Here is a 24,786-nt window from a genome sequence, read left to right on the forward strand (position 1 = left end):
CGGCAGAAGTCTACCAAAAACTGTCAACTCTTATTGACAGGTGTTTATATATATTATGCGGAGAACTCGGTAAAAAATTGTTTTACTCAATTGATTACCGAACGGGATATTATGCATATACCCAGGAAACTTTCACTAAGACCGGTGCATCAAACTTAATGTGTAAGTTTAACCATTAGCTCTTCAAAGCAGAATTTTAATAATATGATACGGCAACGAATTGTCCTACGTCATCACCGCAGTTCTGTCATGGTCATTACCTACTGCTAGTTTCTTAATGACGGCGTGTATATGTAGGATTTTTCAATGCCGAACAATCATGTCAATTTATGCTTTGTAAGACCTAAATTGTTGGATTATACTATGTATTCCCTGGGGCATTATTGCAACTAACTTATTGGTGATCACATGCTTTGCGTCAGCTATTTTCGCTATTTACGCATCACGCACGTTTGTTTAGCTCAGTACCTCAAGCACAAATTGTAATGAAAATTGTTTCATTACTTATATTTATAGCTTTTACCATATATGATGATTTGCATTAAACATAGTTTTTGAACTATTTAAACAAGTTTTACGTATCAAATAAAGTATCAGCGGCAAGTTTTGAAAACTTTCCGTTTGATATATGAAAAAGATTAGCAATCAGTTGAATAGAGAGAATGTCATTAAGCTTCAGTTGATATATATTGTCTTCGAATTAATAATTTTCGTACAGACTGAAATGCTATACTAACTTAAACCTATTTCCAATTTGAACATTTCTCTACTTAAATTAAAGTCAAAATGATGAAAAACGCTATTGAAGAGCTGACAGCAAACATCTACCGGGTTATTCTGGCCGTACTGCGTGCGATGAGTAGAGCGCCGAAAGAAGTCCAGTTTCCGCAGAGACCTACCAGGAACGTTGAAGTCCAGCTTAGCGAGAAGCAGAGGGCAGTCAATGTTGTCAGCGAGAAGATTGAACACAAAAAGTCGATGCAGAAAAACTCTCCTGTTTCGTAACGTTGGCAGGTTGATAAGAGCACAACGATGCTCATACGGTGGTAGTTCAAATCGATTTCGCCAGGGAAGCCGTCGAAGGGCATACCGGACGAAGCTCTTTTGCACCCGTTCTATGCGATTAATGTGTACGGTGTGATGCGGGGCCCAAACGATAACTCCATACTCTAGAATGCTGCGTACCAGACTGATGTACAGTGCCTTCAGGCAGTAGACGTCGCTGAAATCTTGGGTGTTTCGTTTGATGAGTCCTAGTACTGCATAGGCTTTCAGGAATCAGGAATCAGTAGCGTCTGGCTCAAATGGCACGTTCCCCATGTTGATCGGAGATTTGTGCCTTGCCAAGAATCGTCTTTTCATCATTTTCCTGATGGGAAGGATTGGGGAAGTGGTAAGGTTAGGGGTAAGGAAAACAACGACACAGAACAATTAAAACAGAGCATTCTGCTCCCCCGGAGTGATGCTGAACGATCTGCAGGTGCTACAACAGCAGGAATAAAACTTCCATCCCCCGGAGGGATTTAGAACCTCTACTCAAACAGTGAGCGGATATATCAACACCCCCGAGGGGATATTGAGATAACAGAACGACAACACCCCCGAAGAGATATTGTCATTCAAATACGGCTAAAAAACTATAGCTCTTTACCACACTGGGTTAGGAACAAAAGCATATCCTTAAATTTCAGCTCTCTGTACATAGGTTCATCTATGTATGGAGAACCAAAAATCCGGATGCGCAATTGCATTAATACAGGGCAATTGCATATCAAATGATATGATGTTCCGTAATCGGATTCACAAAGATCGCATGAATAATACTCAGCGCGCTGAATAGTAGCCATGTGATAATTGAGTTTGCAATGTCCAGTCAGTGCCCTGACCAGAATACTGCAGTTGTGCTTGGAAAAATGCAACAAATTTCTTGACATTTTCGGACTCACATCCGGCAGAAAAGCCTTTGTTTGAACGCAAGTTTGCAAGCTACGCCAATGGTTGGCACGTTCGAATGCAGCCCAAGAGCGAATCTTGTGCTTTATCCAACTTATTGACAGTGGTAGAACTGCTCCTGGACCAACGAAATCAGTCGCAGCGCCAGCTCTAGCCATTTCGCCCGCCCATTCATTTCCAGTAATACCGGAATGACCGGGTACCCATAGAAGGTAGATAGCATTTGAAATTCTAAGTTCTTCGATTTGAGTTCGACATGCGATTACTAATCTCGATCTCGAATCTGCCGAACTAAGTGCTTTCAGGGCAGCCTGACTGTCAGAGCAAAAATAGATTCTTTTACCGCAAATTCCCTGTTGAAGTGCGGATTGTACGCCACACAGAATCGCAAAGATTTCTGCTTGGAATACGGTACAGTATCTACCAAGCGAATGAGATTGGTTTAATCTCATCTCATGACAATAGACACCAGCACCGGCTCGGCCCTCCAACAAAGAACCGTCCGTGTAACAAACTACGTATTCTTCAAGTTGTCGCTCCATCCAGCCAGACAGCCATTCCTCACGAAGAGGAATTCTCACAAGTTTTAGAAGGAAAACTACATGTGAGTGTAAGGTCACTGGGAGCAAGTGTATATTCATCCCAAGTAACCATTTGGGGCCACAGTCTTGTGTGGCTAGTTACACGATCTATTGGATTACTGTTCCAGAGCCCAGTAACCTTAAGACGGTATGCACAAGAAAGTGCTTCTTGTTTCAGAAACACATGTAGTGGTTTTATGTTCAAGAGTGCCTCAAAAGCAACAGCAGGTGTTGTCGAGAACGCACCAGTCATCGCCATCAAGACCATCCTCTGAAGATGGTTTAACTTTGAATGGATTGTCATGACTTCTCCCTTCTGCCAGCAAACAAGGCACCCGTATGCCAGTATTGGTCTAACAACTGTTGTGTAGATCCACTGAATGTACTTGGGTTTGAGTCCCCAAGATTTGCCGAAAGCCCGTCTACATTGGCCAAAGGCCATGCAAGCTTTCTTGATCCTGAAATCGATGTGAGCTGTCCAATTCAGTTTTTAGTCGCGAATTACTCCAACGTACTTAACTTGATCTTCGACAATAATTTCAGAGTCAAAAAACTGCAATGGACGAGCTCCGGTTGTAATCCTTCGTTGCGTGAAAAGCACCATTGAGGTTTTATTTGGATTAACTGATAGTCCAACATGAAGACACCACCGCTCAACAACACATAAGGCTTGTTGCATCAAATCAAAAAGTGTGTTAATGCAAATACCGGTGATCATTATATAATCATCGGCGAAACCATACGTCGGAAACCCAAGCTCATTTAGTTTTCTCAACAAGCTATCGGCGACAAGGTTCCATAGAAGTGGTGACAGCACACCACCTTGAGGACATCCGCAGACACTCAGTTTCCTCATCTCTACTTGTCTTAACGATGAGCACAGATGTCGGTTGCTAAGCATTGCGTGTATCCAGTTCGTGATATATGAAGGTACTCCATGATCTCGTGCTGCTTCCAAAATGAATTCGAAAGACACGTTGTCAAAAGCACCTTCAATATCGAGAAAAACTCCTAAACTTGATTGCTTTTGTGAAAAAGCTTTTTCGATGTTGTAGACAACATTGTGTAACAGGGTGGTAGTAGACTTCCCCCGCTGATATGCATGTTGCATTGCATGCAGCGTGTGCTCGCCCAAGCTACCATCCCGAATGTAGTGGTCGATTTGAGAAGGAAGGAGGTCAGACTGATCGGTCTAAAGCTCTTTGCCTCCTCATAAGTGACGCGGCCACCTTTGCGAATGAATTTGACAGTTATTTTCATAACTGACATACTTCAAACCCGCCGGATGCCACGCGGCCTCTAGGCTGGTTTTGTCCGGAGAAAGATAATAGAGTTATCAACCTCCTAGTGGACCACAGCCAGTTACTGGGGAGTTCGCCCGGCTCTTCCCAGGCTCCGTTCGCCATTGAGAATATTTTAAACCCCCTCAACAATTTTACCCATAGCACGGGTCGCATGACACTATGGAATTGGGGTTCCTTGTTTGGTGTTACCACCGGAACAGGTAGTCCGTAGTGTAATTCTTAGCCGGTTGAAACAACCACTACCGACACTACACGGCTTATCTAGGCTGTTCGCAGAAAGAAGCTGACATTTATGGACAGCTCCCATGGATGGCCGAACAGCCATTGCGTACCAGACTGATGTACAGTGCCTTCAGGCAGTAGACGTCGCTGAAATCTTGGGTGTTTCGTTTGATGAGTCCTAGTACTGCATAGGCTTTAGCAGTGACTGTAGTGCTCGATGAAACGTAGCTTACGGTCAAGTATAACACCAAGGTCCTTGATTGATGAAACTCGTTCTACTGGGGCAGCGCTCACTGCATACTCAAACGTAATTGGCGAGAGTAAAGTGTACGTAATGCTTCCGTTTTCGAAATATTGAAATGACACCCGGTATAGTAAAGAAAAACGTAAGTCCTACGTCAAAACCGCGTTAATTCGAAAATCTGCGTAATAAACAAGTCCTTCTGAATGCAAAAGATTTATATGGTTTTGGGTGATGTAGGTCGACGTTTGACGCCATTTTGAAATCCAAAATGGCGACTTTCGATTTAACAAAATTCTCTAACCCTATCAATAATTATTTTCGGAATGGTTTTGTAGAATCTAGATGTCGATTTTCGATGCCACGTTGAGGTTTTTTACAGAGGGACTACGTAACGTGTAAAAAAACCGCGCCAATTCGAAAATCCTCATGAAATATTTGTTAATTCTAAAATATACGTCTTCAAACTATGGGATTCATTTAAAACGATTGCTAATAGGAGCCGTAAATTGGGGAATTGAAACTGGCATTACTAAGTAATGAAAAACCTGGACCATTATAGGTATTATTAGGAATAGATCGGGTTATAGTGTATTTTGCTAAACCGGAATTCGTCATACTGGATTTCAAACTTTGACCTCTGACACCTACTTGTTAAAACCATTCCGAAAATACTCGTATGAATTGAATTATAGTGAAGTTGGCTGAATCGGAGCTCGCCGTCTTGGATTTCGAAATGGCACTAAACATCGATCTCTGACACCTACTGGTGTAAACCATCTTAAAAATATATATCGTGAAAAGAATTCCAAAAATACCCATATCTGGCTCATAGCGAAATTCAAATGACAAATCCTACAAAAAAATGTAGCAGTTTTTTTTTTTACAAAATTAGTCAAATTTTTTAATAGAAATATTGAAAAAAATCTTCAAAGACTCCTACACTGAAATAAATCGATTTTAAAAATTTAAAGTCGATTTTCAAAAAAATCCCCAACGTTGATTTGGATGAAATTTTGTTTCAAGATAGGTAATTATGTTCCCTTCGTACCGTCAAGAATTCAAGTTGGGCACCTTCAAGGAAAAAAAAGGTATTTGAAAAAAAACCTTTCTTTGTCCAAACTGAATTTTTTTTCATTGCATTTTTATCGAAAACTAAACCAACGAAAGTCATAATCATCTCAAAATCCAATTTCCCAACTGCTAGTTGCCTGGTACATGCAAAAAATATCAGTAACGAATTTGGTATTCGTTTGGCATAGTACTTTAAAACTAAGGCCTTAAATCAGTCTAGTAACAACAGTTGTGAAGAGCAGTTTTAGTAAAATTATCATTATGGAACAATTGTCTAAGTCAAAGTTAAACAGTATCAAGTGTTGTGCAAAGATAAACCATCCGAAGTGTAATCGTAATAATTTCCGTCCGGAGGTCGCCATCTTGGATTTCATTATGGCGTCAGACATAAATTCCTGGCACCTACTCGTCTAGACCATTCCGAAAATACCCAGTCAGTCTAGCTTCTAGATTGTGTACCCTGGACTCTGCACTCTTCCCGCTGGATTCTGGATACCAGGTTCTGGCCTCGATATTATGTGCTATGGATTCTGGACGCTGAACTATGTTCTCTGAGGTCTTAATTCTGGACTCTGGATTCCGAACTATAGACTTTAGACACTGAACTCTGAAATCTGCACTCGGGACCCTGGACTCTTGGCTCTCCCCTCGAGACTCTGGTCTCTGGACTATGGACACTGAACTTTAGATTCTGAGCTCTTCACTCTCATCGCTGGATGATGGACTCTTGGCGCTGGCCTCGAATTTCTGACTATGCTCTCTGGCTCTGGTATCTGGGGTCTTAATCCTTCACTCTGAAATATGAACTATATACTCTGGACTCTGAACTTTATGTTCTGCACTCGGGTCTCTGGGTTCTGGACTGTGGATTCTCTCCTCGGGACTCTGTGCTCTTGACTCTGAGCTCTGGACTCTAGGCTCTGAACTCGGGATTCTGAACTCGGGACACTGGGCTGAGTATTTTGGGTTGAGGACTCTGGTCTCTAGACACTGAACTCTGGTCTGAGGATTCTCGTCTCTGGACTCTGAGCTCTAGATTCTGGACTTTGTATTCTTAACTCTGATTTCTGAGCTCTCGCCTTGAGATTCTGTGCCATGAACTCTGGACTGTAGACTGTGGTTTCTGAGCTATGGGCTCTGGGTCTTGATTCTGGACTTTGGACTCTGAACTATGGACTATGTACTCTAAACTCTGGACTGTAAACTCTGCACTTGGGACTCTGGATTCTGGACTCCGGACTCTGGGCTCTCTCCTCGGGATTCTGGGTTCTAGTCGCTGGGCTAAGGAATCTAAACTCTGGATTATCGAATCTGAATTCTGGACTCTAAACTCTAGAATCTGGACACTAAACTCTGGTCTCACTATCTTGGGTTAGGGGCTCGGGACTTTGGGCTCTGGATTATGTGCTGAGGACTCTGGGCTCAGTATTTTGGGACTCTAGTGGTCTCTGGGCTTTGGACTCTAGGTTTAGGACTTTGGACACTGGGATCTGAACTCTGGATTCTGAACTCTGAGCTCTGTCTTTGGAACTCTGGGTTCTGATCGCTGCACTATGAACTCTGGACTCTGCATTCTCGACACTGAACTCTGGATTCTGGACTCTATACTCGCCTCGTATTTTGAGTTAAGGACTCGCGGCAAGGTGATGGTCTCTCGTGTCTGTTATTCAACATCGCGCTGGAAGGTGTAATAAGAAGAGCAGGGATCGACACGAGTGGTACGATTTTCACAAAGTCCGTTCAGCTACTTGGCTTCGCCGATGACGTTGATATTATTGCACGAAACTTTGAGAAGATGGAGGAAGCCTACATCAGACTGAAAAGAGAAGCCAAGCGCGTCGGACTTGCCATCAACACGTCGAAGACAAAGTACATGATAGGAAGAGGTTCACGAGAAGAGAATGAGAACCGCCCGCTTCGAGTTTGCATCGGTGGCGACGAAATCGAGGTGGTTGAAGAGTTCGTGTACTTGGGCTCACTGGTGGCCGCCGACAATGATACCAGCAGAGAGATTCGTAGACGCATCGTGGCAGGAAATCGTGCTTACTTTGGCGCCTCCGCAAGACACTTCGGTCGAACAGAGTTCGCCGTCGTACGAAGTGGACCATCTACAAGACGCTGATTAGACCGGTAGTTCTCTACGGGCACGAGACCTGGACCATGCTCGTGGAGGACCAACGCGCACTTGGTGTCTTCGAACGGAAAGTGCTGCGTACCATCTACGGTGGAGTGCAGATGGAAGACGGCACATGGAGACGGCGAATGAACCATGAGTTGCATCAGCTGTTGGGGGAGCCGCCCATCTGTCATATCGCGAAAATCGGACGACTACGGTGGGCCGGGCACGTAGCCAGAATGTCGGACAATAGCCCGGTGAAAACGGTTCTCAATTGCAATCCGACCGGTACAAGAAGACGTGGCGCGCAGCGAGCACGATGGATCGACCAGGTGGAAGACGATTTGCGGACCCTTCGCAGACTGCGTGGCTGGCGACGCGCGGCCATGGACCGAGTGGAATGGAGGAATCTTTTGTATACGGCACAGGCCACTTCGGCCTTAATCTGTTAATAAATGAAACTCGCGGCTCTGGATTCTCGTCTCTCTCCTTGGGACTCTGGGCTATGGAATCTGGAGTCTGGGTTCTCTCACAGGATTCTGTGTTCTGGTCTCTGGGCTATGGCCCCGAACAAAAATATATTGAAAAATAAATTCAGTTTGGATAAGGAAAAGTTTTTTTAAATAACTTTTTTTCATTGAAAGTGCCAAACTTGACGGTAGGTAGGGAACATAATTACCTATCTTGGAACAACATTTTATCCAAAGATGGTTTTATTTGTAAGACGACTTTAAATTTTTAAAATCGATTTTTTTCAGTGTAAGGGACGATGAAGAATTTTTTCAACATTTTTATTAAAAAAATTGGCTCACTCCTGCAACATTTTTTTGGATTTGTCATTTTTAGACTAAAGCTATTTGAAAAAAAAATTGTAAAAAAGTTTGACACTTTTCAAAAGACAGTTTAGATCATTTTTGAAAAAAAAAAACAAGGCATGCAAAGTGGCTTTTTGTAACAAAGTCTTCATGTACAGAAAGTTTCATTCAAATCTGAGAGGGTGCTGCCAACTCTGAATGCGATTTAGCGCGACATTCGTCAATGGTGCTATCATTTCGACCTCTGAGACCTAATCGTCGAAACAATTCCGAATATACCCATATTGATTGGGTTATAGTAAATTTCACTAAACCGGAAGTCGCTATCTTAGATTTCACAATGGCGCTAAACATCGATCTTTGACACTTACTTGTCAAAACCATTTCGTAAACACCCATGATTATTGGGTTATGGTGAATTAAGTCAATCCGGAAGTCATATTTTTATTTCCAAATGGTGCTTTACATCGACTTACTCATCAAAACCATTCCGAAAATACATACCCCCAGGTAAAGGCCATAGGAAGTCTTGGAGATCCGTCTTTTCCAAAGGTTTCTAAGTCCTTTGCATTTAAAAGGACTTCTAAATATAGTCCATTGCATTCAAAAAACATATTTGCAGAAACCGCGTAAATTGCGAAATGAGGGCCAAAAAATGCAAATTTATACCAAGCCTTTTGCATTTAAAAAGACTCAAATGTATATGAAGTCTTTTGCATTTAAAAGTACTTGGCATATTTTTGCAGATGCCGCGTAAATTGTGAAATGCGCGCCAAAAAGCTAATTTTATTACTTCTTTTCACCCTTGCCCACCGACTCAAAAATAAAAATAGGAAACGATATTGAGCATAAGCATGATGACCGTACAATTCGTAGTCGCTACTCCGTGATTGACCAGAGCAAGCGAAATTGCGCAGAGAATCAACGAATGGGGCCTGAGAGTAGCTATTCATTCTCAATGTGCACGTTTCAAGCGTTCTATACTTTGAAATGCTCATAACGGGCGCTTGTCACGTCCTTACAGTCATCGGGGAAGGAAAGGAATGTTAGTGTTACAAACGTTGTTGTGGAGACCGTGTATATTTTTGCATCTCTGCGTTTGCCACGGAAAGCAGTTTTTGTTAGCAGGGTGGGGTAAAGTTACACAAATCTAGATTTACCTTGACAAGTGATACGATTTAAGCCACTTTCAGAAGTGTTATCATGTGTTTATTGCTCTGGGCAACCGGCTGCTGAGAATTTATGATAGATTTATTGTTTGTTGAATTAATTTGGAAATGCTCGGGTTGTTAAAAAGAAACTTAACGTAAGCGACAAGCTCCGAACAGTCGGAAGTGTTGCCTATGTTTAATTGAATCAAACGGCATGTGAACGATTTTATTATTCTTTTATTCTTTTTTTATTCCGACGAAACACGACATTCCAAGAACAATACAATATAATGAAAAGCGATTACCTTTACTGTCTCGAGACATTTATCGAAATAGATATGCTACAACTATTATTAATCGTGTATTTCACTAGTATTATGAAAAGAAATGAAATGACAGTTATGTATTGGTTTCTTTCTCCGCGAACGTTTGAATAAGGTATCGAGTCTTATATTATCAATATTATTCGTGTTCGTTGTTATGCTAACGGTAACGTATTGTAATCGATATAAAGTAAACACTACCGACATTCCTGAAACGACTAATTTTGTAAATAGAATATATTACCGATGGCATACGCTGGTTTTTTATACAAATTACTAAAACCAGATTGCAGACAATAAGAACGAAATAAAGTAATTTAATTTAAAACAGCAATGCGCCCATGAAATGGAGCAAATGGAAAAAATAAAGAAGGGACTCCTGGTTCAGTCCACTTTCACGTAAATAATCAAGCTATAATATTTTAAGGCTCATGAAAAAATATGTTTAACATGACAATCAATGTTATAGTGCATGTACTACTCCGTAGTTTATGAAGGTACCCATGAGGACTATTATTATAATTGATGATTTAATGGACTGTAAAAACCAATAAATATGACAATAATTAATGTGTTCTTCGTGCTGATATGGTCAAATCTAATCAGAAATTGGTTTGCTCAGTCCAAAGAAATGTCAGCTTGATTGGCACCACCCGCTGGATACAATGCCATCAAGTCAAAGAACATTTAAAATTACATACGGCAAAATATATGCAATTCTGAATATAATAAAATGAAAACTGCTTAGTTGTTTGCAATAAAATAAGATCGGAAAAAATAGTTGCATAACCAAGGGTGTTTATTTTCACAGATAGCACTGTTGATGAATCACCCAATAAAAATAGGTGATAATGGACGTGAATGAAAATAATTGACCATCTCCATAAAATTAAGAAACAAGATTTAATGTATAGAACGCAACATTCGAAAGCTTAACTTATAAAGGGTAATTTTTCCAATTAGCGTACCCAGCGTCTAATGCACTCAAAATTATGTTTCTTATTGAACAACCAAGTACATCTTAGTTCCAAAAGGTTAGTGTATTTTATTTAAACAAATTTCATTACAATCAATATCATTACAACCTGGCTCCACGCTGTATCGAAACCCGATCCCACCGTTTGTCTCCCACTGCACTGCCACTGAGCTGTGGTCGTTTTTCGTGTTCTTTAAAGGTCATGGAAACGGAAAGTTATTACCACGAAATCCAAACTCTGCTGCAAAGAGATGCTCGATTTTGTTGTTGTTTCTGTTGTACTTAACTTTATTTATTATTTCTACACCACCACAACGGGCAGACGGTGTTTGTAGACCTTCGCGCAACCAGCCAGACAAGAGCGCCCTCTAAGCGCTAAGCAACAAAGTCTAGTGCTCATAAGTAGCAGCATGTATTCATGTATCCATCTATCTTGCCATAGTTTGCGGTGTAGATAGATACCGATTGTACCAATGCCGTGAGAGGGGAACAAACTTTGAGAAGAAAAGAAAAAAGATATAGATACTCAAACACTACATGTACTGTGGCGCTGGATAGAGCTCGGTGTCTCGGCGAGCCGGGCATTTGTTGACCTCATTTGTTGGCTTAGTTGACTGTATTTTGCAGACGCAGTGTCAGAGATAAACGCGGTGTACCATCTCGAGCTGACTTGTAGTTTGGAGGATAAAACGGGAGAACCGGTTAGACCAGATCTGCACCGTTTCTCGATGACATACTGTTTCTAACAACTTTAGATTATCGTGTGCAAGATTTAACTGGTATGTTTATCTCGTCTTTTATATTGGCTATCATTTTATATGCGAGTTACTCCTAGCATAGGCACTTGGTGTATATACCAATCGAAAAGAACCTAACATTTTCTTATTCTGGGAAGCTGCTTCTGCCAAATGCAGTAAAAATCTAATCCAAAACCAAGGCGTTAGTTTCTTTTTAATTAAACACGCACAGTAAAGTATTAATACCACGGAACTTGTCCTTCTTTTGCATAAATTACACAACCGATTAAAAGCATGCAGAACTATTGAAGGACCACAACAAATCTACTGAGAAAATAAACTTCAGAAATTCATGAACAAAATACTTAATTAAAAAAATGCTTCCAAATTGGCTCATAATTTCAATCAATTGGTGTTTCATTTAAGAATTTTCTCCAAAAGGAAATAATATAGAAACTCACCAAAGGCACCATTCCATAGCTTTAAGAGATTTAACAAGAAAAATTATGCGCTGGTCGGAAGAACTTTCTATTAACGTTTCAATGTTCGTCTCAGAAGTATAATCCAGCTAACTTGAACTCAACCATCGTAGGTCCAAAAAGGACACTACTTGTGTTGATATGCAAACAACTGAACATAGATAATGTTCTGGTAGTAGCGAAGTTCTGATTACTAATGAGATCATTGCAAAATCGAAACATGATTTGGTTAACACGCCAATGCGTTGTATTTTACTATATTATAGCTTAATAGAGAACTGCGGGCGGCGCATCCTCCATCCGGTTGACAATGTACAATTCTTGATTCAGGATTTGTCAAATGTACATTTTTAATAATGTTTCGTCGTTTATCATACTTCATCCGTCATACTTGACCAAACATACCCGCACAGCTAGAGATTGAGCTTGTGCGACCACCCTTGGCTGCTACTCCGTTATCGGTCTGGAGTAGCTGAAGTTACACAGGGAATAAGTAGATAATTCTGCTTGGGAGTAGCGAAACATCTTTCAATATGCAACTGTTTTATTGGTCAATACCAGCACCGACCAGGCTCGAGCGTAGCTCGCGTAAGGTTAGTCTGATACTTACTTTTGCTAGAGGCCGTATATACTACTGCGCACTCTACAGGTATCACGGGAAGAGGATATTTGTTAGTAAGTATAGAAGTTGGATTCTACTTCTTCTCTACCGACTCCAGAGAGGTCACTCCACTAATTGGACTAAAGATACCGATCCATCAACTTATGGACCGGAACCATCGGCTCTACTTCCCTTCCGAAGGAAGACGTGACCAAAGATTTTTTAACCTCAGAGAAATCTCAACGACCTCGGCTGAAATTGAACCCAGGGCAACTGGAATGAGCGGCGGTCATGCTTACCACTCAGCCACCGGCGCCATTCATACCCGTACAGCTTTTTAGTACGACTTTTGGCTACCAATTTTTTAAAGTTCTGTTGGGATGTTTTCTGACATGGTGCAACCTTCCCGCAGACAGATTCTACGAACTGTACTGTGATTCTTTTAATTTTGCCTGTATTTTCACGGAACACTCTATGGTTTTGTACTCGGGGATACAAACCGCGTAGTTAAAAAAATCGCATAAAAAACTTTTCTCGCTGTTTACCTAGAAGAATAGTTGCTTTCGCGAAATTTAATAACAGTTCAACTGGGAGCGGGCAGCGTAGTTGGTAAATCGATTGCCTTGTACGCAGCTCACCTGGGATTGAATCCCAACCCCGCACATAGGGTTAGAGATTTTTCTTAAGAGATGTTTCTAACCCGAAGAGTTGAAATAACCTTAAGGTTAAAACCTCTATAATCGAAACAAAAAAGAACATTTCACATCACGAAACTTTGCTGAAAGAATCATATTTTTATATTTAGAAATTTCGGAGAAATGAAGTTTTTCCTATGGCACCGCAATGAATCACTTTTTAAGCACTTTTATTTCAGTTTTATAAGCATTCTTTGGTCGGCCATAAACCGCTCCCTTACGCTGATTAGATTGACGGTATTAAAACATCTTGAACTATTATTTCTCCTTAGTGGAGAAAAATTTAGGCAAAACTATTTTTCTCCACTAAGGAGAAAACTGTTAAAAACCGCATTTGCGCGTGAAGGGCACTAAACCTATAACTAAATTAGTTATGAAATTTGCGTTCGGAAGTATAGGAACGGATTTGAAATTCACATTTGACAAAGTAAATCGCGATATCCTGATCACCTAAGAGAAAAAAATTGGCTGCACGACTAGATTATGTAACTAATTTTAATCGTATCTCGTTCCCTCCCCAAGGTTGCGGGGTTTGGCAGTATTGCAAACATCATCAAGCATATTGCATGGATCAGTGCTACAGAACCTCTGACAGACAATTGTTTTAAGATGGTTATTGCATTAAGCCTCGATAGTGGTGCATTGAGGAGACCGAGTGGGCTTATGCCTCTTTTTATGTCCTATGTTTTTTCATACTCTGCACCTGCGCATACTAATGCTTAACCAGTAGTCTGTGCACGGTGACGTGGCCGACTGGCGGGTTGACGTGGATAGTCTTTTGCTGTGTGCTGTATTTGTAAACATTGTTCCACAGTTTGATGGCGGTATTCGTGGGCGGAGCTCACAGTGGGAGTCATTGTGTGTCCATTTATCGGTCGACTTCGCCAGCGTGCATAGACTAATTAAATCAATTTAATAATCAAATTAATATGATAAATACATAATTAGAAACCTAGTAGTCGTCGTTTTGTAATATTCGTAGTTTTTAGTACTAGTGTACAATTGTTACGTACTAGTCGTACGTCTATCTGTGTATGTGTTCGTCTGAGTATTTGTGACATTTGAGTCGGGGAATGGATGCGGAACTGGCGTATAATACATCCAGTGTTCAATTTGTGCATTTGGTTCCATTCATTCGGGAAGGTCGGATTGGATAAATTAGGGTATAACAAATTTACCGACGCACTTGAATCATCCATTCCCGGTCAGCACAGCACGATGAAAGTCTAACAGATGGAAAGTATACATTTGCTACATTTAGACGAGTTTGATTGCATGTTACATGTGTTTTTCTATTCTACTTCATTACTCTGTTTCTTTTGTACATCTATTAGGTTGCTTTTCCATACACTTCTAATCATGCTCTTTGTATCTTTTTTTCTTTATTCGGCATGTTATGATTCCTTTTATTAGTACATACCTACTATATGCTATCTATACTCATTTAGATACAAACGCTCGTGGCTTTCGCGTTAACACAAACCTGGTCACAAAGGCGACCATGTAATTGTAATAATCCACACATACTTACGCCCGCGATTTAGCTTACATGAAAACACCCCGGTAGTTAATTAATCGTAGCATCTATAATCTTCCAAACGCGGTCTCAAGCATTAACCCACCACTCGCGCGATCATGAAACAGTGACGTCCGGTAGTCTTATCTCGGTCCTAGCAGTCTGGACTAATGCCTCCAGTTGGACCAATAAAAACGTGACGCTCATATTCACTAAACAACACGTTCTATGGTGACATGACCTGGAACTCTAGTGATATGGGGAAATGGACTCTCTTCTACTATCAGTACCATACACTAAAAATTAAGCATCAGATTCACGGTCCGCGCGCGATTATTCAAGAACACACGCGAATGTGCGAAAGGCACACAGTTATAAAATAGAATTTATACACGCGAAGTAACATACACGTTAGCACAGGCGACATACAAACGCACAAGCGATCGAACACGCTAACATACAAATGCTCCAGTCCTTCGCGATGATACACGCGATCGCGAAGTCCCTACGCCCGCACATACCTGAACCTACAACGAATATCACATTCAGAATCACGGCCTGCTACAATTGGCCTAAAGCAGCGTTTTAGTGGGCGTCATTGCCTGTCTAGTCTTCAATTGCAGTGTGATTCTGACGGGGATCCCATCCGAGAACCTTGCTCTACAACTCCAGTAGGATAACTCTCGAAAAAAATGTATTTCAAAATGTATTTCCAATTCAAAATGCTCATGAAAAATTGTCCTTTAAAATGCAGATGTTTATATGTTATTTTAGATTTTCTTTCGACATAATGTGTTACTTCGTGAAATTATGACCTATTCATAAGTTATTCAAGTTTTTTTTTATCAAAACCAATATGTTTTTCAAAATAAACAGGAAATTTCCCATTAATACTAAGTTTCCAAATCAGGAATGATCTGTGTACGACTGTCTCGATATACTTGCTTCAATAAAAATACAGAACTGTAACGTGACAGATTCTGGTTGTATCGCGACAAATCATTGAGAATACTTCATAAAATCGAAAAGAAAAATTTTTCTTCAGAAAAACTCTTCTTTGATTTCCAAGCTTCAACATAAAACTGTGTTCATGCAAATTTGGGGGACAACGGAAATGACTTCTTCAATTTATTCGGGCAACCTCCAAACTCACTGCGAAAATTGTGTAACGTGACAGACGTATAGAAATGACAATAAAGCGAAACCCGTTCATGACAGAAAATAACTTTCTGTATAAAAATGTGCAGCTTAGTGACCTTAATAATGTGCAATTGTGATAGAATCTGATTTTATCGTTTTTGCAGACTTATCTTATGAAATATACGTAAACTTGTAACGTGACAGACAGAAGCCTTGACCATATTCGTAAATCTGCTGTGCATATGTTTCGTTAGGTCGATATAAATGTTCGAATTTTTCGTACATATAATAAATCGTATTTTTTCTTAAGAGTCTTTTTTCCGAAATCACGAAAAGAGTATGAAACTCTTACAGCTTACAACGAATTGGTTTGATGAAATATACGAGAATCTTTCTAATATTTATACGAGCTCCTTCAGTAATATGAACGATTTTTTCTAAAGCCCCCAAATTTTTTATGTAAGTCGTGTGGTTTCCGGCGGGCTAAGGTATTGCTCCGTACCGAAGACTTAACCTGGACGGACCTTAAGGTTTTGCACTATAGCCTATATCCATTCTATATTGAGTTAATCACTGGCATATAGTCACCTTTTCTGAATCGCTATTTACGATTGTGTACCAACGTTTTAGGTTTCTTCTCGCGGTTGTACAATAGCCGTAAAGGTTGAAGTCTAATTCTAACACTTAGTATTGTAGTAGCATGTATTAATATACCGGCTCTTCCACGCCAAGGTATAACTTTTAAAGCTTTGGTTTAAAAACCGTATTTAAAAAAAGCAAACTTTCAAGTCGGAAATTTTTGAAGTTTGCCTAAGATCAAGCTGTCGAATTACACAAAAAGTTTTTTGTGTGGCAAGCGATCTGAAGATGTGTCAAAATAAGCCAGTTCTTTTTATTAAATCTGGAACCGTCTACCGACAAATCTACATTGACGAATACATCCAAAAGTGACTTCTTGAGGTCTCATGACACTAGCTTTGTACTACTTTTGCTTTACTAAACAGTGGTAAACATTTGAACACTCTGTCAGAGAATGTAGGGCCATCGGAAGCTAAAACTTCTTCAAAATCATCCAGTGCAGTACTCTGCGTCACTCTTTCAAGTTTTAACCGCTCATATGGTAGTCCGTCGTTGGCAGTATTGCCCTTCTCCCATCCATCTTTCTTCTAATCCGCCCTTGTCGTAGTGTTTATTATATTTATTACGCAATAAACATGTCGTTTGAAATTTGGCATTTAACCCAATTATGGGAACGTGTCTGATAGTGAGAGTGGATATCCCAACTTGTCATTAACATTTCGCAGTAAATTTCTTCACATTTATTTGAGATAATATAGATATTATCTGCTATACTTTTTTACGCTTGATTTGTACTGAAAACTTTGGAAATAATCATTGAAGTGTTTATAAGAAGCAATACTCCCGATGGCCGGCTATTCGGAGTTCAAATTGCTCGTTTCGAATTATCGGAAATCGACCGCGAGCGACTTTCGACTTGGTAAGATCATATTGTCTATAGATGAATAGATACCTCTATTATATTCCACGTGGCCTTATCCTACTATGTAACGGCCCGCGGAAGAATACATAAAATTCCTATTCTGCATTTATATTTCTACTGGAGGTCGCACTTCTAAAAAATTTAAATCTAAAATGAAAAGAAAATAGCGCTTGAGTACTTATCTAAATCACAATATCTACCAAGATATTTCCTTAATCAATACAATCCTGCGACACTTGTGGATAATGCAGAGAATTCCTCGGTCATAATAGTCATAAGTGTTGAACTAACATTCCTTCCCATCCCAAAATTTACCTGCATGTGCGTGGCCATCTATGTTATTGATCATACTATAATCTTAGTCCCTTTAGGTTGCACGTTGAGTATGATGTATTACTCCCAAGTATCATACAATTGGTTCAATATACAATTTCAACAGGCTTTGATCAATCACGGAAAGCCCACGGGCGGTCAACTGAGCTAAGCTAAAAAGTCGATGTTGTCAAGCGTCGATGCGAAAAGATTGAATGAAAATATCATATGTAAGAATACGAAAACTTTCTTTCGATGAATAAAAAAAAAATCGAACGACTAACGAAATCGTTCAAAGTACAAAAAGTAAATTGCGCCCTTTATGAAAATATTCGGACTGCATATATAAATATTATTGAAAGCACGAAGCATTTCGTTTCATTTATGAACAATAATTTCGTCATCGACGATAACTTTCGTACAACCTAAATGAAATGTGTAAACTTACGGCAAATTTCCTTTAAAAAGTCGTCATTTTTCTAGTTCGTAAAATGAACGATACTACTTTTCTCCTATTTGCTTTGAGTAACGTTTTTCTAGTGCCTACAAGATTCGAAACTTTTCAACACGACTGTTCTATACCGATCCGAGATGTGCATGCCGTTTTGCCTTAGGCAGGATTTTGCCTTTAAGAAACCGTAAACTATAGTTTTACATTCAAGTCACTAGATAATCTTGCTTGTTCAATATATACCCGGGTAACGGTGCACTGTATGTTTCTCATTTGTGTCTGTCATCTCGGATTAGACATTCAACAAATTTCCTGTAATGGCAGATTCAACTATACGACTCATGTAATATCAGTTACAAACAATACGCAATCAGTTCCCAGAACACCAAGCACGCAACGATTGCTCGGGGTAGTCTATTCAGAAGCACGCGAGAGTTTACACTAAATGCTCAAATTACCTAAGATTGTCTTTACTCGCCCACTCGCCATTCTAATTACTCGCTAGAAAAACTTTTGGATACTAACTAGCATGGCGTTGAACTTTGTGTTGGGCCTTCATCGATATTTTTCTTTATTTCCGTGCTCAACGCAACAGATGGTTATTCGCATGCAAGGGGTGTCTCTCTGCTGGAGTCCGAAACTCTGCCGGACAAACCACTTTGTCGGCACGAAGAAAAACGGCTGAAAACTAATTCAAGGACAATTGCCGTTCAACCTTCCTATGTCTGCATGTATGTGTGTCTTCGGACGTCAACTTCAACTTTTCCGGCAAAGTTTGGTAGCGAAGCAAAACAATAAAATAATATTTGCACTTGAACAGAACCAGACATTCAAGCTTTCGGCTGATGCAATTATACAATTAAGAGCCTTCGTGTGCAGGTTTATCTGCACAGCCGTCAAGTCAAACGGCTCGAAACCGGCCGGGAGCTGGCTCCCCGACCAGCGTTGATTTACTTAGTTGCTTACAAATACACTGACACTAAAGACATAAGCTCGCGATACAGGTCGGGCTCTGCAGTCAGCTCAGAGGTAATAATAGGCGAACGAAGCGGATCATGCCGAGCTGCTGCACTTTCAAGGTCTCCTTTTTCACGATCGCTAGGTAGACCCGCGCGTAGACATTCACATGTTAAAGATTTGGCTGATTGAACGAACGTTCAATCCAGCGCGTGGCGTTAAATATTACCTTCACTCGGACGCGATAGGGTCAGTTTTCCTAGCCAACCGTCATCGATCGCCGCGGATCCAATTGGCTGCAATGACACATTATTTCGTCTGAGCATCGATAATCGGGTTAATTCTGCTAGCTGGCGGCACTTCCCGTCACTCAGGAGGTAGAGGTCGTCAATTGATCGTTGGCTGTTCGGAGTTTTTGTAGTTCGATATAACGAGCAGCAGACGCGGTCGGATCAAGGTGGTTTGGAACAGTCGGTCAAAGGCGGGTTACGTAATGTGGTTTGACGAGATGCATACTAGTGATGTTTCAAACGGGGAGTGTACATTTGAATATAATTTGATTAACACGAATTTGTTTGAACTTGAATATTAAAAACCAACGTGGGTCAATATTAACAATGTTGTCAACGAGTCCATAACCTATTTTTAGCGCACAGGACTGGCAGACGAGGTCTGTGATTCATGATCAAAACGGTGGCAACAAACTTAGTAGTTTTTATGACACATAACAGCTAACTAAACTTGTTTCAGATAAACCATAACTAAAACTGTGTTTTCTTCTCTTTACAGGTTAGCCGAGTACATCCAGGTTTGTACAACAAATACAATACTACACCAATATTAATAATGAAAAACACCATCAATCAGATACTAGTATTTCAACTATTACTTATATACTATAAGTAATATTTGAAATACTAGTATCTGATTGATGGTGAAAGCAACTGTTTTTCATTATTATTAATAAATTAATTGTGACATTCCACTAAGTTATGAATTTTGTAAAAAAATGTATCATGAAATTATTAATATTCACAGAAATATTCAAATACATCGAAGTTTTACAACTAGTTATGATATTGTTTCATAAGTTGCTGAATCTAAAATAAAAACTGTTTCTGTTATGTGTTATTTTGCATGCACGATTTATACAACAAATTATGTTATACAGCAGGTCACTTGAACATTGATTAGTTCATGAACATACTGAGATGCTTTTACTAGTTTCTTTGGTTTATTTGGGGTTTAAGCACATATTGTCATGTGAGCACCTGCCTCGACTCATATTCGGTGAGGGCTACCAGGAATAAGTGTGAAAGTTTATCAAAGTCTGGTCGAAATCTGCGCCATATTTTTCTCTCGTTGGCTAACTAGCTCCGTATGGTAAACTGAAACATGTAGATGGAGAAGAATTCCAATTTAGAGTGGCTCGACATATAACATTTTTGAACAAAACACTTTTTGAGTTCCTTTTGTGGTCCTAAATGTATGTGCAAAATTTGGGAGCGGTCGGTTGCTTCCCGGGTTTGCGCATTGCGTTCAAAGTTTGTATGGGATTTTATATGGGGAAATCAATTATTTTGGATTTACGTTAATAAAGATAGCTATTTCGCTCAATATGAAAACCAGCTTAATAAAACTTGGTTAACAATTTTGTCAAAGATGGTAACTTGCTACGAGTTTTCAAAAAATAATTATAACGATTTTTAAACTTATCGTTCAATTCAAATGCAGAAATTCATTATTTCTTCCAACACTGTCAGTACACCATTGACATCGATACTTTAAACTTAAATAAATGAGACTATAGTCATCGCAGAAACTTGGTACCTTTAAATGAAATGTTCAGAATGAATTGCTGAATAACATAGACGTAGTCAGAAAATGAAAAGTTGAGTGGGGGGGATTGTGTACTCCCCAGTTCCCTTTTTAGATAGTTTAGTATAACATAAGGAGTGCATCTTCAACGTAGGTTTATTAAAAATTAATCTTACGTGTTTGAGTGCTACTACTTAAGGAATCTGCTGTTATCTCATTTAAAATGGTCCAACAATATATATATATATATATATATATATATATATATATATATATATATATATATATATATATATATATATATATATATATATATATATATATATATATATATATATATATATATATATATATATATATATATATATATATATATATATATATATATATATATATATATATATATATATATATATATATATATATATATATATATATATATATATATATATATATATATATATATATATATATATGTTTTACACATTTTAAAAGCCTATTTATTAGCCGTTTAGAGTCAAAATTTAAAAAAATGCATATCTATAGATTCCTTGAAGTCTCGGATTTGTTTCTATTAACGTTTTCGTTTGAGAATCTAGGAATGGAACCTGGATAGTTACTTCAAACAAACATTTTTGATGAAATTGAGTTAGGTTCACGCAAAACAGTGGTGATGTTAGAAAAAACTGAAATATATTTCAGGTTAGAACCCAAGACAAGGAGGGTGAGAGGCCGCCTGTTGTGATGACAGACGGATGATTTTTTTCGTAGGTATTCACAACGGTTTTCGAGTGATGGGAATACTGTTGAAAAACCAAATTTCTTCCTTCACGACCCTGCAATCTGGCTCAGCCTATGCTCAGACCGCGCTTTATACATATGACCATCAGTATCCCATGTGTCAGTAAACTTAATAATCTACCCATTACGGATAGCCCTTGGTGGGAGCATTCATGTAAAAACATTTATAGAGACTCCAGTTGAATCACAATCTGATGTTCAACCAGTAAAGCATAGTCACTGTTTAACTTTCTTATGACAAGCGCCTTTTGGCAGTTTTTCGAGAAGACGAAATTTCAAAGTTGAAGATTGAAAGTGTATACATAATATTCCGAAACAAACTGCGACTACTTTTCATTTATACCTGGATTTTCAAATGACATCTCCGTCCGCGGACTATCTGAACACGAAATTACCACTGCACCAAAAAAGCCTAGACGCATCAAAAGGACCTGGACCTGGCGGAATTGCACCAATATTTTCAAAAAATCAGGAGAATACACTCCACCATTACTACATATTTTCAACATGTCACTAAAAATGGAATATTACCAGGAATATGAAAATTATCCTTTTTAGTTCCAATTTTTAAATCAGGTAGTAAATCGGACATCCGAAACCATCGTGGGATTGCCATTATCTCATGCATTCCAAAATTATTCGAAAAACTAGTAAATGATAAAATATTTCAGCCAATCAAAATCATATAACAAACAAGCAGCATGGCTTTTTTAAAGTGCCGCATGACAACATCAAACCTTTTACAATTTGTAACATTTACTGTAAGTGCAATAAACAATGGCAACCATGTGGAAACTCTCTGCACAGACTTTAGTGAAGCATTTGACCGTATTGACATACCTTTATTACTCTTCAAACTGCAAAAATGTGGCATAGAAAATAAACTCTTCAAATGGCTCGAATCATACCCAACGAAACGCGAACAAATAGTTCGCTTTCAGAATATACGCTCTGAACCAATTCGTGTCAACTCTGGCGTACCCCAGGGTTCCCACTTATACCCTCTTCTGTTTATTTTGTACGTAAATTTCATCACCTTTATACTCCTACATTTAAAGGTGCTTATATGTGCAGACGACATGAAACTGTTCATAGAAATAAGACATGCCAAAGACGCTGAAATATTCCAAAACGAAATCAATCTATTCCAGCAAGAGTCTACTCCAACTTAACGTAAAGAAATGTAACTCAATAACCTTCAGTAGAAAAGCTTCAAATATCCCCATACTCAGGAACCCAACTTGTAGAAAAAGGTAACATTGTACGAGATCTAGAAATAATCTTAGACTCCAAGCTCACATTTGTGGAACATAACAATACAATAACAAATAAAGCAGATAGTATGCTGGGCTTTATTAAACGTTTCAGCTATAATTTTGAGGACCCTTACCAGTCTACCCAAATGAACATCGTACACAATGTTCGCTCTGTTTCTGTGCTCATATTAAACCCACATTTTGTGTACGAACTCGACCACGCTAGTTCGTACCAAAACACGTGCACATATTCGCCTGCACAACCGAACTCCATGAACGTACACCTCTCGTACACACAGGTTCGTGGCACCAGTTTTCTCCTTCTCACTTTCATCATCACTAGCGTTAACTTTTTTGCCTTGTGTGAATCGTTCTCGTGTACGCACACGGATGTTTGAACTTGAGTTTGAACATCGTTCGTTTGGGTTCGACGTTCGAGGCGAACATGTACATCGAGACGAAGCATGTTTGAGGTTGAACACGTGTACGAAATTTTCTACATAGGCTCAAACTTGTCGATGTTCGTGGAAAGTCTGACCCTTACACAATAAAATCATTATACAATACATATGTCAAACCAATTTTGGAATATTGCAGCGTAGTATGGAAGACATACACTGTCCCGTACGAATAACGCATCGAATCAGTCCAAAAACAATTTCTTTTGTACGCACTTCATAAACTAAACTGGACGACATTTCCTCTTTCATCGTATAAAGCACGTTTCATGTTCATTAATATACAAAGAATATGCCAGGGTTTGCTTTATCAACGACATTTTTTCTCAACGAGTACAATCCGCATCATTACATTCTCAAATATAATTTGATGTACCTAGCCGTCAACCATGAACTCGTAATTTATTTCAAAAACAATCTTTAAGGACAAACTATGCTAAAAATAGCTCCACCAATAGAATGGTGCGTCATTATGATAAAAATTGTGAAATAATTCACCTTTCCATGTCTAGAAAGCAAATTAAATTTGAACTTAACCGTAGAAATAACGTATAGTATATAAATAAATACACTAAGGTTTTTTTTACACGGGGGATACGTACCGTGTAAAAAAAAACCGTGCAAAAAAAAACCGCGTTAATTGCGAAATCCGTGTAAAAAAAAACCGCGTTAATTGCGAAATCCGTGTAAAAAAACCGTGTTAATTCAGAAAACCGTGCAAAAAAAAAAACCGCGTAATTCCGAAAATCGTGCAAAAAAACCGCGTTACATTCAATGCAAAAGACTTAGACGATTTTAGGAAAAGGGATGATTTCGGAGTTTTATCAAAAATTTTGTAAGTCCTTTTGAAGGCAAAAGACTTAGACGATTTTTGAACAGGTTTTTTTGCACGGATTATGCAAGTAGCACGGTTTTTGCTTTTTCCGATTCCTTAGGTTTTTGGAAAAGTGGAAACGTCGGATCTTGAGGTTTCCTTTTGTCCCGCACTTTAACAATGTGGTTGTTTTCGGTACAGTGTTAACGAGTAGGCACCAAACATCGATGCCTGAGGCCATTTGGAATACCAAGATGACGACTTCCGGTCTAACAGAATTTTCAATAACCCAATCAGTATGCATATTTTCCGAGCAAGCCTAATGAGCGCATGATAGAGATCAATGTCTAAGGCCATTTTGAAATACAACATTGAGACTATCGGCTTAGCGATATTCTGTATAACTCACAACATGGAGTGTTTTGGAACTGGATTGACAAATATGCAGTTGCCAGAGGTCTGGCGTCATTGTAACACCCAAGATGGTTCTGATT

General features: G+C 39.1%; 1 protein-coding gene across 2 annotated transcripts in view; it reads left to right on the forward strand.

Moving 5' to 3' along the window:
* The window catches only part of LOC131695115 (phospholipid-transporting ATPase VB-like), a 216,576-nt gene that overhangs the window by 27,222 nt on the left and 164,568 nt on the right, over nt 1-24,786 (forward strand). Inside the window, exon 3 of one of the 2 annotated variants that reach the window (XM_058983634.1) lies at nt 19,935-19,953. The exons of the other annotated variant lie outside the window; for it this stretch is intronic. The gene's annotated coding sequence lies outside the window, so the exon portion shown is untranslated. The remainder of the gene's footprint in view (nt 1-19,934; nt 19,954-24,786) is intronic. 2 annotated transcript variants of the gene reach the window in all.

This window comes from Topomyia yanbarensis, unplaced genomic scaffold (genome assembly GCF_030247195.1).
Source record: "Topomyia yanbarensis strain Yona2022 unplaced genomic scaffold, ASM3024719v1 HiC_scaffold_29, whole genome shotgun sequence".
NCBI lineage: Eukaryota > Metazoa > Arthropoda > Insecta > Diptera > Culicidae > Topomyia > Topomyia yanbarensis.